At 38.9% G+C, this 15,431-nt stretch overlaps 1 long non-coding RNA gene across 1 annotated transcript in view; it reads right to left on the bottom strand.

Moving 5' to 3' along the window:
- LOC138072633 (uncharacterized) overlaps positions 1-14,621 on the bottom strand; it is a 43,696-nt gene extending 29,075 nt beyond the window's left edge. The window contains exon 1 of the long non-coding RNA XR_011144400.1: positions 14,580-14,621. This is a non-coding gene — a long non-coding RNA (uncharacterized lncRNA). The remainder of the gene's footprint in view (positions 1-14,579) is intronic.
- Between the last annotated feature and the right edge of the window lie 810 nt (positions 14,622-15,431).

Below are 15,431 nucleotides of genomic sequence, written 5' to 3'. Positions count from 1 at the left end.
TTAGTTTCCAATTCAGTCAGTTTCACCATGGTGCCTTCAGCATAGATTCAGCCTATCTGTCAGATATCTGCAAAAGGTCAAAATCACACAGCACACACCTAGAGCCTGGTCTATCCTATTACCTTTGCTCTCTCTTCTATCCTGACTTCTGATGATTTCTTGGCTCTTTTAAATATCTTGCTTTCTAGAACGTTATACAGACATGCTTTTGCAACTTTGTCCTTGTTGTCTCAGGTGGCTGACATTTGTTATTTGTTCTCTATAAATTTTTCCCACTTCCATCTGACACCAGAGATCCTTATGACACTTACTGCCTTGGAACACCCCTGTTGACCTTCTAACGGGCGTAAGGAAATCAGAGACTCTTAACAACTTGGTTCTGGGTTGAGGAAAACAAGGTGAGAAGTGCTAGAATTCCAAGTTGAGGTAATGGACCACTGTTAGTGCCAGTGTAGCTTGTACATGGCAACACACCTGGACAGAAATAAGCCTGGCAAGCGGCATCCAGCAAAGGGTGTTGCTTATTGGTTTTAAATGCTCTGGGCTCTGGATTGTTGATTGCAAACATAATCTAGAGGCTACCCAATTCAAACAGGGCCATATTAGGTTTGTGAATATAATCCAAATATGTTTAGAAGACTCATTGGCCTGTAGAGGCCATGCAATTATCATTAATAAATAAAATGATTACTGTGTCAGACAGAAAGGAGCAAAAGGAGAGGACTAAGATGAACCAAGGGGACAATGCCAGGGAAAGCTGCCAGCCACTACTCAGCTCCAACTAATTTTTCCACAAGGAAACACAAGGCTGAATATACTTAGTTTCTGAATTTTTCAAAAGGAGATAGAAATCTGTAGTTCTATATGGCTTAAGCATATTTAAGACAATGTAGGGTAAACATTCTGTAGCCTCTCATTTATAACAGTAATGAAAGGGAGTAGAATTTTACAAAAATGATACTGTATTAAATTTAGGAAATGAAATTATTAATAAATTTACTCAATAGCATAAGCATGTATGTATTTACCAAAGTTACAGATATTATAAGCTATCCCACGTTCAAGGTCAGGAGGGGCAGCGGTGAGGAGATACTCCTAGTCCAAGGTAAGGAGCAGTGGCTGTGCTTTGCTGGAGCAGCTGTGAAAAGACACCCCATATCCAAGGTAAGAGAAACCCAAGTAAGAAGGTAACTCTTACAAGAAGGCATCAGAGGGCAGACACACTGAAACCATACTCACAGAAAAGTAGTCAATCTAATCACACTAGGACCACAGCATTGTCTAATTCAGTGAAACTATGCCATGCCCGCGGGGCCACTCAGGATGAGTGGGTCATGTTGGAGAGGTCTGACAGAATGTGGCCCACTGGAGAAGGGAATGGCAAACCACTTCAGTATTCTTGCCTTGAGAACCCCATGAACAGTATGAAAAGGCAAAATGATAGGATACTGAAAGAGGAATTCCTCAGGTCAGCAGGTGCCCAACATGCTACTGGAGATCAGTGGAGAAATAACTCCAGAAAGAATGAAGGGATGTCGCCAAAGAAAAAACAATACCCAGTTGTCGATGTGACTGGTGGTAGAAGCAAGGTCCGATGCTGTAAAGAGCAATATTGCATAGGAACCTGGAATGTCAGGTCCATGAATCAAGGCAAATTGGAAGCGGTCAGACAAGAGATGGCAAGGGTGAACATTGACATTCTAGGAATCAGTGAACTAAAATGGACTGGAATGGGTGAATTTAACTCAGATGACCATTATATTTACTACTGTGGGCAGGAATCCCTCAGAAGAAATGGAGTAGCCATCATGGTCAACAGAAGAGTCCGAAATGCAGTACTTGGATGCAATCTCAAAAACGACTGAATGATCTCTGTTCATTTCCAAGGCAAACCATTCAGTATTACAGTAATCCAAGTCTATGCCCCAACCAGAAACACTGAAGAAACTGAAGCTGAATGGTCCTATGAATACCTACAAGACCTTTTAGAACTAACACCCAAAAAAGATGTCCTTTTCATTATAGGGGACTGGAATGCAAAAGTAGGAAGTCAAGATACACCTGGAGTAACAGGCAAATTTGGCCTTGGAATGCAGAATGAAGCAGGGCAAAGACTAATAGAGTTTTGCCAAGAAAATGCACTGGTCATAGCAAACACCCACTTCTAACAACACATGGACATCATCAGATGGTCGACACTGAAATCAGCTTGATTATTTTCTTTGCAGCCAAAGATGGAGAAGCTCTATACAGTTAGCAAAAACAAGACTGCGAGCTGACTGTGGCTCATATCATGAACTCCTTATGGCCAAATTCAGACTTAAATTGAAGAAAGCAGGGAAAACCACTAGACCATTCAGGTATGACCTAAATCAAATCCCTTATGATTATACAGTGGAAGTGAGCAATAGATTTAAGGGACTAGATCTGATAGATAAAAGGGCCTATAGATGAACTATGGACTGAAGTTTGTGGCATTGTACAGGAGACAGGGATCAGGACCATCCCCATGGAGAAGAAATTGAAAAAAGCAAAATGGCTGTCTGGGGAGGGCTTACAAATAGCTATGAAAAGAAGAGAAGTGAAAAGCAAAGGAGAAAAGGAAAGATATAAGCATCTGAATGCAGAGTTCCAAAGAATAGCAAGGAGAGATGAGAAAGCCTTCCTCAGCATTCAATGCAAAGAAATAGAGGAAAACAACAGAATGGGAAAGACTAGAGATCTCTTCAAGAAAATTAGAGATACCAAGGGAACATTTCATGCCAAGATGGGCTCGATACAGGACAGTAATGGTATGGACCTAACTGAAGCAGAAGTTATTTAAGAAGAGATGTCAAGAATACACAGAAGAACTTTACAAAAAAGATCTTCACGACCTAGATAATCACGATGGTGTGATCACTCACTTAGAGCCAGACATCCTGGAATGTGAAGTCAAGTGGGCCTTGGAAAGCATCACTACGAACAAAGCTAGTGGAGGTGATGGAATTCCAGTTGAGCTATTTCAAATCCTCAAAGATGATGCTGTGAAAGTGCTGCACTCAATTTGCCAGCAAATTTGGAAAACTCAGCAGTGACCACAGAACTGGAAAAGGTCAATTTTCATTCCAATCCCAAAGAAGGCAATGCCAAAGAATGCTCAAACTACCGCACAATTTTACTCATCTCACACGCTAGTAAAATAATGCTCAAAATTCTCCAAGCCAGGCTTCAGCAATACATGAACTGTGAAGTTCCTGATGTTCAAGCTGTTTTAGAAAACGCAGAGGAACGAGAGATCAAATTGCCAACATCCTCTGGATCATGGAAAAAGCAAGAGAGTTCCCGAAAAACATCTATTTCTGCTTTATTGACTATGCCAAAGCCTTTGACTGTGTGGATCACAAGAAACTGTGGAAAATTCTGAAAGAGATGGGAATACCAGACCACCTGACCTGTCTCTTGAGAAACCTATATGCAGGTCAGGAAGCACCAGTTAGAACTGGACATAGAACAACAGACTGGTTCCAAGTAGGAAAAGGAGTACATCAAGGCTGTATACTGTCACTCAGCTTATTTAACTTATATGCAGAGTGCATCATGAGAAATGCTGGGCTTAAGAAGCACAAGCTGGGATCAAGATTGCCATGAATTAATAACCTCAGATATGCACATGATACCACCTTTATGGCAGAAAATGAAGTCATACTAAAGCACCTCTTGATGAAATTGAAAGAGGAGAGTGAAAAAGTTGGCTTACAGTTCAACATTGAGAAAACCAAGATCATGGCATCTGGTCCCATCAGTTAATGACACATAGATGGGGAAGCAATGAAAACAGTGACAGAGTTTATTTTTTTGAGCTCCAAAATCACTGTAGATGGTGACTGCAGCCATGATATTAAAAGACGCTTACTCCTTGTAAGGAAAGTTATGACCAACCTAGACAGCATATTAAAAAGCAGAGACATTACTTTGCCAACAAAGGTCCATCTAGTCAAGGCTATGTTTTTTCCAGTAGTCATGCATGGATGTGATAGTTCAACTATAAAGAAAGCTCAGCATCAATTATTGATGTTTGTGAACTGTGGTGTTGGAGAAGACTCTTGAGAGTACCTTGGACTGCAAGGAGATCCAACTAGTCCATCCTAAAAGAGATCAGTCCTGAGTGTTCTTTGGGAGGACTGATGTTGAGGCTGAAACTCCAATACTTTGGCCACCTGATGTGAAGAGCTGACTCATTTGAAAAGACCCTGATACTGGGAAAGATTGAAGGCAGGAAGAGAAGGGGATGACAGAGGATGAGATGGTTAAATGGCATCACTTACTCAATGGACATGAATATGGTAAACTCTGGGATTTGGTGATGGACGGGAAGGCCTGGCGTATTGCGGTCTTTAGGTTCACAAAGAGTTGGACACAACTGAGTGACTAAACTGAATTGAACTGATTAATACATATTTCCCATAGCAAAGAATTTGCAAAAAATTAGATACTTTCAGGTAATTGATCAAAGGAGGCATTACTGTTTTATCGTCAGCCCCTTGTATAGAATTTCTATGTAGAGATTGCGGAAGGCTCAGAAAACGTGTATCTTTTTTGATCCAGATGAATAAACTCATGATGCATATGAGGTAAATGGCTGTGAACTTGAAGTTCCACAACAAAAGTCTGCATGACATCACTTTTTTTGTTCTCTGGCATCTTAGATAGATTGGAGTAGGATAAGAAACCATCTTGAAAGACTAAAGTGAAAGTGAAAGTGAATGTGAAGTCATGTCCAACTCTTTGCGACCCCATGGAATGTAGCTCACCAGGCTCCTCTGTCCATGGGATTCTGCAGGCAAGAATACTGGAGTGGGTTGCCATTTCCTTCTCCAGGGGATCTTCCCGACCCATGGATCGAACCCAGGTCTCCTGCATTGCAGGCAGATGCTTTATCCTCTGAGCCACCAGGGAATGACCTGAAAGACTAAACTTTTACCAATAAAAGATAGAATCTACTGTAAGGGACTTATATGAACCCAAAGAATCAGACCTAATCTTATTTGACAATTTAACTCTTTATTTTGTTCATCACTATCCAGCAGGTTAGGTGCTTAAGAACTAAATTATGTCCAGTAGAGATAAAGCTGATGTTTCCCAGGTGGCACTAGTGGTAAAGAACATGCTTGCCAATGAAAGAGAAAGAAGAGACTCAGGTTTGATCCCTGGGTCGGAAAGACTCCCTGGAGAAGGAAATGGCAACCCATTCCAGTATTCTAGCCTTGAAAATCCTATGGACAGAGAAGCCTGGCAGGCTACAGTCCATAGGGTCACAAAGACACAGACACAACTGAAACTACTTAGTACATAAAGTAGTTATTTTCTTGCTCACCTTAAAATGGTTTGTTAACTATTGACCTTACCACGTGTTCAGTCATATCTGACTCTTTGCAACCCCATAGACTATAGCACACCAGACTCCTCTGTCCATGGAATTTTCCAAGCAAGAATACTGGAGTGAGTTGCATTTCTTACTGCTGGGGATCTTCCCAACCCAGTGATTGAACCCACATGTCTTAGCATCTCCTGCACTGGTAGGCAGATTCTTTATCACTACACCACCTGACCTTAATACATCTTTCAGGAATTAGGGAGCTTAGATAGGGTTAACAAAATTGTCTCTGGTGGAAAATTCAGTCTATTTCTTCTTTAACTCCTATGTCTTTTGTTTTGCTGTTGTGCCCAACCCTGGGTTTAGTCATGTCCATTCTAAGATGACTCTTTCTAAAATTAAGGCAATTAACACCAACTGGTGAAAAAAAATCAGTCTTCAGTGGCTTGCATTTCAGTTGTATTCACCAAGTCCTCTCAACATGTTTTATGGTTCCAATTATTTGTGTTCTTTATTGCAATTAACTTAAGAATGTTTTAATTCTTCAAATATATACTCCTTGGACACTTGTTATTCAAATATCCCAAGTTCTCTGTTTTCTTTTTCTGTAATTTGCCTGCATATAATTATATGAGAGGAAGGTCAGGTGAAAGTAAATTTTTTATTTGGAGTATGGAGAATAACATTACACATTGGAGTCACTTACAAGTCCCTATTTAGCATTTTTCTTCACTTTCAGCTCACCAAAAAAAAAAAAAAAGTCTGATCTAGAAATATGGACTTTATGCTACTTGTATAGAACAGTATGAAAAAGCTATCTCAATAGTAACAGATAGTTATGAAGTTACTATATTATGATATATTGTGAAGTTTCCATGCTGTCATTTCCTTACCTTACCTTTACCTAATGTAGACTGTAATGCCATCTACATTAACATGATATGTGATTGTGTAAAAGAGTGGGCTTGGTTGGGGGCTGCGTATGGATTGGATTACATATTCTGTATCTTTCCATTCTTTCTAAGGAAAATTAAACTCACTCTTCAAGATAGGCCAAGAATTCTGCTCCTTTGTCCTCTTCCCCAAAGAAACCTGTCCCTAATTCTTTAAAAATCTTGATGAATAAAATGAATGGGGTGGCTTTATCTACACGTCTCATTGCAGGCTGGGGTGGTTACTGGAACACTTATGGGTCAATAATTAGATAAGGCAGCTCCTGCTGGAGAAGGCAATGACACCCCACTCCAGTACTCTTGCCTAGAAAATCCCATGGATGAAGAAGCCTGGTAGGCTGCAGTCCATGGGGTCTCGAAGAGTCAGACACAGCTGAGCGACTTCACTTTCACTTTTCACTTTGATGCATTGGAGAAGGAAATGGCAACCCACTCCAGTGCTCTTGTTTGGAGAATCCCAGGGACGGGGGAGCCTGGTGGGCTGCTGTCTACGGGGTCGCACAAAGTCGAACACGACTGAAGTGACTTAGAAGCAGTAGCAGCAGCTCCTGCAAAGATGAGGTGGGCATATCCCAGGGACTGTGGCTCTGGGTGGACATGTCCTGGTCAATGGCCACTGAACAGCTTACATAAAACACTTCCTTCTATTGCTTAAAAAAAAATGTATTAACTCCTACTTTCACGATCTCTATAAACTCATGGAGATTGAGAATACACAAAAAAAGAATGCATGCAAATGGCTTTTAGATAATACAGATTTTGAGAATTGTGGTCATAAGTCTATGCATTTCATGCATCTTTTTAAAATACTTTGGAAACGAATGGAAGCAGGTAGGTTACTAAGCTCAAAGAGGTTGAGAACAATGTATACCATCTAGTAAACTGTTAAGAAATCTTTCTGGAAAGAAGAGGGGAAAAGGTAGGTACATTTTTTTGTGAGATCTGAATAAATTTGGAGGTCAAAGTTAGATGCAGTTCAATTAGCTTTACATATGGGAAATTGAATTGTCTTGTAGCTTTAAACAGTAGCACATATTTCAGATAATCATCTTGAAAATTTGTGTTACATTTATCCAAAGATATGGACCTGGGAAATTTTGGATGGGGGCATATTTTACAGGGAAGTTGTTAGAAAAGTTGAGAGGAGAGAAAAGATCATCTTGGGGCTCCCATAAGTTAATTTCAGTTCTTGTTATATTGTTTATTTATGGTAAGTAGCTGTAATTCTTTCTTTAATAGAAAAAGAAATTTTGGTTGCACCCCTTAAAGTGCATGCACACATACACACACACACACACACACACACACACACACAAACACAGATACCGAGTTTTGGGTACATGAAGGACAGGTCTTATTATCAAATGACATACTTCTCTAGTGACCAAACCTTAATTTTCCTCGTTTTATCATTCATTGTCTTTGGAGAGAAATCTAGGAAAGACAAATGTGAAACAGAACTTGTGGGCCCAGGAAACACATTATTTTTGATGCTATATAGACATTTAACAGTCTAAGCAAAAGGAATTTTTTGTGGCTTATGCAATATTGCACCCAATTCACAAGGACTGGGGCTTCCACATAGAGATTTGTGGCTAAAAATGTAAATGAACCTCTTTGTTGTTCCTCTTCAAATATTTGCGTGATGATAAAACCTGTAAATGCATTTCTTTTTTTTTTTTACTTTATTTTTAATTGAAGGATAATTGCTTTACAGTATTGTGTTGGTTTCTACCAAACATCACATGAATCAGCCATAGTTTTACCCACATTCCCTCAATGCATTTCTTTAAAAGTAAGTTTGTGCATTTTCCTATTGCATTGCTAAATGTGACTGGTATCAACTGCCTCAGGAGACTGAAATATTCAGAAAGTCAAATTTCGTAGCTCTATTAATTTCTTCATTTTCACATATTAATCAATATTATAGTTAGGAAAGAAAAAATAATGTTATCAATGTCCAGATGAATATCACTTCATTTTCTCTTTTAATAAAATTTCTTACTTTCTTATTTTAACCATCATTAAAGTGAATTGAAGTCACAGGTGGATATAAAATAATAGGAAATTCAGTTGTGAAAACTGGATAAAATAAACTTTTTTATTTTCTACACTTTATTTTATATTGATATTTTCTTGTGGCCTTTTTTTCTGTCTGTTTGTTTTTTTCCTTAGTAGTGAGGCAATTCAACAATGGGGTTTTTCCTCCTGAAATGCAGGAATACCCTGAGATTCCCAGTCATTTAGGTTTGCCTGGGTTTTAAAGAGGAAATTACCTTGACAGTGCCTGTTTCATATTTAATTTTATGTATAACAATTAAATACCCCTCTGAGCCATCTGGTTTATTGGTTGTTTGAATTTAGACTTTTCAACCTGTGCTTCTAATTTACCCATAGTGGGGCCAGATTTTCTCAATCAGTTTTTCATAAATGCTCTGCATGCAGCCAGTCCAGTAACCTCCCTGCTGATGTGTCTATAATGTGGTTCATACTTTTCAAGTTTTATATATGTATACTAGACCTCATAAGGAAGTGTGCATATCTATAGTTTGTTCACACAAATAAGTGTGGGACATAATGCAATTTTCAGAAAAGTTAGTTTCTTTGCTGAAAATTGGTTTGACTTTGTGGTTCATCCCTCTTTTTTTTTTTATTTTGGTTATAATTATTGTCTGATATTGATGCTTTTGAACTGTGGAGTTGGAGAAGACACTTGAGAGTCCCTTGGACTGCAATAAGATCCAACTAGTCCATCCTAAAGGAAATCAGTACTGAATATTCATTGGAAGGACAGATTTCAGCTGAAGCTGAAACTCCAATAATTTGGCCACCTGATGCAAAGAACTGACTGATTGGAAAAGACCCTGATGCTGGGAAATATTGAAGGCAGGAGAAGGGGACGACAGAGGATGAGATGGTTGGATGGCATCACAGATTCAAAGGACATGAGTTTGAGTAAACTCCGGGAGTTGGTGATGGACAAGGAGGCCTGGCATGCTGCAGTCCATGGGGTCACAAAGAGTCGGACACAAGTGAGCGACTGAACTGAGCTGAACTGATAGTCTGGTAAGAATTCTCTACTATATATGTTATACAGGCTCTTCATTAATTCTTTCAATTGAAGATAGCTATTTCCCTTCTATTTATTCATCCAAAAATATTCTAAGTGGATGAGAAGAGAAAAATTACCCACATTTCTTTTGAGCTTTCATTTAAGAAGATTCTTTAGGTTATCTTTAGGTTATTCTTTAGGGCTTCCCCAGTGGCTCAGACGGTAAAGCATCTGCCTGCAATGTGGGAGACCCAGGTTCGATTCCTGGGTCAGAAAGATCCCCTGGAGAAGGCAATGGCAATCCATTCCAGCACTCTTGCCTGGAAAATCCCATGGACGGAGGAGCCTGATAGGCTACAGTCCATGGGGTCACAAAGAGTTGGACACAACTGAGTGACTTCACTTCACTTAGGTTGTCAAGTTAAGGGAGCATATCGAAGTTCAAAAACAAAATTACTGTCTACTAAAATTTATATACTTTCCTATTTTTCAAACCCTTAAGTTGCATAATAGAATGTGTAGCATAAATAATATATAAATTCAATAAAAAGGAAAACTAGCTGGACCTTCATGTTAGCAAAACAAAACTGATTGGAAATTTAATATTCTGTTAAAATAATTTTAGGCTTTTGTTTTTATAGTTTAAGCACCAACAATAGAAAATCAATCTATTTACATAATTTATAGTCTTCAAATGTTTATACTTTAGCTAATTCTTCTTTCAACAGTAAAAACATTAGAAAATGAAAAGAAAAATAATCACTCACATACAGACTATCTAGAATTAACAATAAATTGTGTCATATTTTCTTCATGCTTTTAGTAAAGCACTATATATATACAATATAAATATGTACAAATGTATATATAGATATATTACTTCAAGAGGTATTTGTTAGGCACCAGGTCTTCACAGGTGGCTCAGTGGTAAAGAATCTGCCTGCCAATGCAGAAGATGCCAGAGCTGTGGGTTCACTCCCTCAGTCAGGAAGATCCCCTGGAATAGGAAATAGCAGCCCACTCCAGTATTCTTGCCTAGATAATCCTGTGGACAGAGGAGCCTGGTGGCCTGCAGTCCATGGGGTGGCAAAGAGTTGGACATGACTGAGTGAGCATGCATGTACATGCAGGGCACTGGGCTGGGTTTTGAGGCTACATATGTGAATGGCATAGACAAAAATCTTTTCCTTCTTGGAACCTATTTCTAGTGAGGAGAGACAAAAAATAAGCAATAGGGTAGTAACCACATACCTAGTATCCTAGAAGAGTGGAAGTCTTATCAGATAGAAACAGAAGGATTGAGAATGCAGGGTGAGAGTTGGCCTGCAGTTTTAAATGAGGGGAGGGATTGATGATAGGCCCATGAAGTAAGAGAACTGGCCATCTAAATCATTCTGAAGAATACTCCAGGAAGAACAAAGAGCCAGTGAGATGCCCAGAGGTGGGTGTATTCTAAGACCAGGGAGGAAGGTAGTGTGTCTAGTGTAGAGCTGGTCATGAGAGAGACACAGAGGACAAGGACAGAGAGATTACTAGGGACTCAGGTCTTCTAAGATTTTACAATCTTTAAGTCTTTGACTTTACTCTTAATGAAATGGAGTGATATGCTCTTAGATTTTTAACAGTAACCTTCCTGCCCCAGCTCTAGTCCCTTCCTTTTTCTTGAGGCAATCACAATCATGATGTGTTGAGTACACATTTTTGTTTTAATTGTTGAGCACACATTTTGAGTACTCCATTTTTGTTTTAATATTTCTACATCTGAAACTGTATATAGATGTGTTTATGTATAGTCTTACATAAAATACTTGTGGTTGTTCAGTTGCTCAGAAGTATCCAGCTCTTTGAGACCCCGTGAACTCCAGAACTGGTCATAGCAAATACCCTCTTCCAACAACACAAGAGAAGACTCTACACATGGACATCACCAGATGGTCAACACTGAAATCAGATTCATTATATTCTTTGCAGCCAAAGATGGAGAAGCTTTATACAGTCAGCAAAAACAAGACCGGGAGCTGAGTATGGCTCAGAAATTGAACTCCTTGTTGCCAAATTCAGACTTAAATTGAAGAAAGTGGGGAAAACCATTAGACCATTCAGGTAAGACCTAAATCAAATCCCTTATGACTATACAGTGGAAGTGAGAAATAGATTTAAGGGACTAGATCTGATAGATAGAGTGCCTGATGAACTAAGGAATGAGGTTTGTGACATTGTACAGGAGACAGGGATCAGGACCATCCCTGAGAAAAAGAAATGCAAAAAAGCAAAATGGCTGTCTGGAGAGGCCTTACAAATAGCTATGAAAAGAAGAGAAGCGAAAAGCAAAGCAGAAAAGGAAAGATATAATCATCTGAATGCAGAGTTCCAAGGAATAGCAAGGAGAGATGAGAAAGCCTTCCTCAGTGATCAATGCAAAGAAATAGAGGAAAACAATAAGAATGGGAAAGACTAGAGATCTCTTCAAGAAAATTAGAGATACCAAGGGAACATTTCAGGCAAAGATGGGCTTGATAAGGGACAGAAATGGTATGGATCTAACAGAAGCAGAAGATATTAAGAAGAGGTGGCAAGAATACACGGAAGAACTGTACAAAAAAGATCTTCACGACCCAAATAATCATGATGATGGGATCACACACCGAGAACCAGACATCCTGGAATGTGAAGTCAAATGGGCCTTAGAAAGTATCACTATGAACAAAGCTAGTGGAGGTGATGGAATTCCAGTTGAGCTGTTTCAAATCCAGAAAGATGATGCTGTGAAAGTGCTGCACTCAATTTGCCAGCAAATTTGGAACACTCAGCAGTGGCCACAGGACTGGAAAAGGTCAGTTTTCATTCTAATCCCAAAGAAAGGCAATGCCAAAGATGTTCAATCTACTGCACAGTTGCACTCATGTCACATGCTAGTAAAGTAATGCTTCAAATTCTCCAAGCCAGGTTTCAGCAGTACATGAACCATGAACTTCCAGATGTTCAAGCTCGTTTTAGAAAATGCAGAGGAACCAGAGATCAAATTGCCAACATCCTCTGGATCATTGAAAATGCAAGAGAGTTCCAGAAAAACATCTATTTCTGCTTCATTGACTATGCCAAAGCCTTTGACTGTGTGGATCACAATAAACTGTGGAAAATTCTGAAAGAGATGGGAATACCAGACTACCTAACCTGCCTCTTGAGAAACCTATATGCAGGTCAGGAAGCAACAATTAAAACTGGACATGGAACAACAGACTGGTTCCAAATAGGAAAAGGAGTACATCAAGGCTGTATATTGTCACCCTACTTATTTAACTTCTATGCAGAGTACATTATGAGAAATGCTGGGCTGGAAGAATCACAAGCTAGAATCAAGATTGCCGGGAGAAACATCAATAACCTTAGATATGCAGATGACACCACCCTTATGGCAGAAAGTGAAGAGGAACTAAAAAGCCTCTTGATGAAAGTGAAAGAGGAGAGTGAGAATGCTGGCTTAGATCTTAACATTCATAAAACGAAGATCATGGCATCTGGTCCAATCACTTCATGGCAAATAGATGGGGAAACCGTGGAAAGTTTCAGACTTTACTTTTTGGGGCCTGAAAATCACTGCAGATGGTGATTGCAGCCATGAAATTAAAAGACGCTTACTCCTTGGAAGGAAAGTTATGACTAATCTAGATAGCATATTCAAAAGCAGAGACATTATTTTGCCAACAAAAGTCCATCTAGTCAAGGCTATGGTTTTTCCAGTGGTCATGTATGGATGAGAGAGTTGGCCTGTGAAGAAAGCTGAGCACCAAAGAATTGATACTTTTGAACTGTGGTATTGGAGAAGACTCTTGAGAGTCCCTTGGACTGCAAGGAGATCCAACTAATGCATTCTAAAGGAAATCAGTCCTGGGTGTACATTGGAAGGACTGATGCTAAAGCTGAACCTGCAATACTTTGGCCCCCTCATGTGAATAGTTGGCTCATTGGAAAAGACTCTGATGCTTGGACGGATTGAGGGCAGGAGGAGAAGGGGACGACAGAGGATGAGATGGCTGGATGGCATTACCGACTCGATGGACATGAGTTTGAGTAAACTCCGGGAGTTGGTGATGGACAGGGTGGCTTGATGTGCTGCGATTCATGGGGTCACAAAGAGTTGGACACGACTGACCACTGAACTGAACTGAACTGAACTGCAGCACACCAGCCTTCACTATCTCCTGGAATTTGCTCAACTCTGTCCACTGAGTTTATGTAATGTAATACAATATGTAATACATTTAATATAATACTTGCATATGCAGAAAACAATGCATATTAATAAGTTAAATCTTTTACTTAAGATCTTTCTGCTTCAGAGGGGCAATAGTAGTTTTTACAACAAAGAAATACTGTCATATATAGAAATTACCTGCACTAAGAGTCTGAAAATTGTAATACATGCACAATATTCTTCCCCATGTGGAAATTTTGTCTTTGTAACAAGATTCAAGTTGCTGCAGGACCCTTCCCCAAGTGATTTGCAATGCTACCCGTCATTTACCCAGGTTGCTGTTTTATGTGTGACTGACCCTTTTGTTTATGGAGTTTTTATGGGCAGACAATATTATTTATTTATCTTTGTTTCCATAGTAATCGCATGGGCCAGCTAACAGAGACGTATTTATAAAAAGAGATGTCGTTTGAACTAGAACTTGACAGAAAATTTATAATTTACCAAGAGCATAGGTTTTCACTTAATTTGGTTTAGCAAATATGTATGAAAGTAAATATAAAAAGTATAAACCATTCTGTTTTCCACAATGCCACTCTAAATTTCTTTAGAGCTGAATTCTGCAGTTTTATATTTGAATAACTATGAAGCATGTGATCTGTAATATTGTATACCTCATGTTAAAAATGATATTTATTTGTTTACTTATTTAATGGGAAACAATTATTTGATTCTGATCTGTAAGGAGTTGTAACTCAAGACATAGAGGATAAACACAGCCAAGTCATTCTCTACCCTCGCAAAGCTCATGGTCTATTCAGGAGGCTCAATGCATGAAGAAATAACTTTGATGTAATAGAGCTATAGGAGAGACAATGTGAAGGACAATGAAATGTAGTGAAAGAAGGTTAGCCTTGTGATGGAGAGTCAGGGAAGTCTTAACAGAAGTGATCATGTTTGAGTTGAATCTCAGTAAGAAAATTTAAAGTTCACTAGGCAGAAAAAAGAAATGCATTTTCTTACCAATGGGAATGACAAGCACACAGGCACAGAGGCATGGTGGAGCATGGCATGTTCAGGAAATAGCAACTGACCTTTTATAACTAAAGCAAAAATGTCAGGAGTTGGGAAAGAAGTTGAAGATTAATCTGGAAAAATAGATTGGGGTCAGATTTTGAAGGGATTTGTATGAAGAGATTGCACATAATTTTGAAGGCAAGGAGTAATCATTGAAATTTTGAAATAGGCCAGTCACATGGTCAAGGCGGTAGTTTAGAAAGTAACTGATGTCAGGCTGATGGATAAACTGAAAGGCATACAGATTAAATCTTACTAATGTGTATTTTAATAGGTAAAACAAACAATGAAGTTTTAGATTTCTGCAATAAATTCTTAACTGGTCTTCCTCTTCATCATTGACTCTCATAATCACAACATTACAGCAGCCAAAGCTATTCTTAAAAAAAAAAAAAAAATCAGGTCACTTTTCTGCTCAGTCTTTGTAATTGATTCTCCAAATCATTCAGAGTAAAATCCTTGTAATCAGTAGCACACATGTTTCTGTCATATTCCAAACCCACTGGCCTTGCTGACTGTCATACATGCCAGACATGCTCCCATCCTGGGACTTTTGCTACATAAATGCAGGGTTGATTCCCTCACTGCTTTTAAATCTTGGCTCAACTGTCACCTTCTTATGGAGGACTTTCTTGGTCACCCTGTTTAAAATTGGAAACATTTTATTGGAAACATGCTATTTCCACCTAGCATTTACAATCTCTACCATCCTGTTCTCCTTTTATCCTCCAAAGCATTCGTTACACTCTAATGTATTATATAATTTACTTTTTAAATTATGCTTATTGTCCTCCTCCT

This window comes from Capricornis sumatraensis, chromosome 2 (assembly GCF_032405125.1).
Source record: "Capricornis sumatraensis isolate serow.1 chromosome 2, serow.2, whole genome shotgun sequence".
In the NCBI taxonomy this organism is placed as follows: domain Eukaryota; kingdom Metazoa; phylum Chordata; class Mammalia; order Artiodactyla; family Bovidae; genus Capricornis; species Capricornis sumatraensis.
Note: the sequence above shows the minus strand (reverse complement) of the source record. Positions and strands in the feature narration are given on the sequence as shown.